This window comes from Fulmarus glacialis, unplaced genomic scaffold (genome assembly GCF_000690835.1).
Source record: "Fulmarus glacialis isolate BGI_N327 unplaced genomic scaffold, ASM69083v1 scaffold32120, whole genome shotgun sequence".
NCBI lineage: Eukaryota > Metazoa > Chordata > Aves > Procellariiformes > Procellariidae > Fulmarus > Fulmarus glacialis.
Window position 1 is genome coordinate 1 of NW_009187636.1, and position 274 is coordinate 274.

The window sequence follows — 274 nt, forward strand, 5'->3', positions numbered from 1 at the left end:
ATGCGGAGCTGAGCCTTGAGGTTAGCGCGGCCCCGTGCTGGGCACCGGGCACCTTCCCGCCTCCCTCGGGGGCTGCTGTCCCGCGCCCCTTCCCTCAGGGGGTCGGGGTACCTCAGAGGGGGTGCAAGGGCATCCTTGCTCGAGTTAATGACTCGAAAGGTCATTAACTTACTCATGATTTAAATACTCTCCAAATCCAAGCCCAGCACCCTGTATATTGGTCGAGGTTGCTCCGAGTGCCCCGATCTGGAGTCAAAAGCAGGGTAGCGCGGAT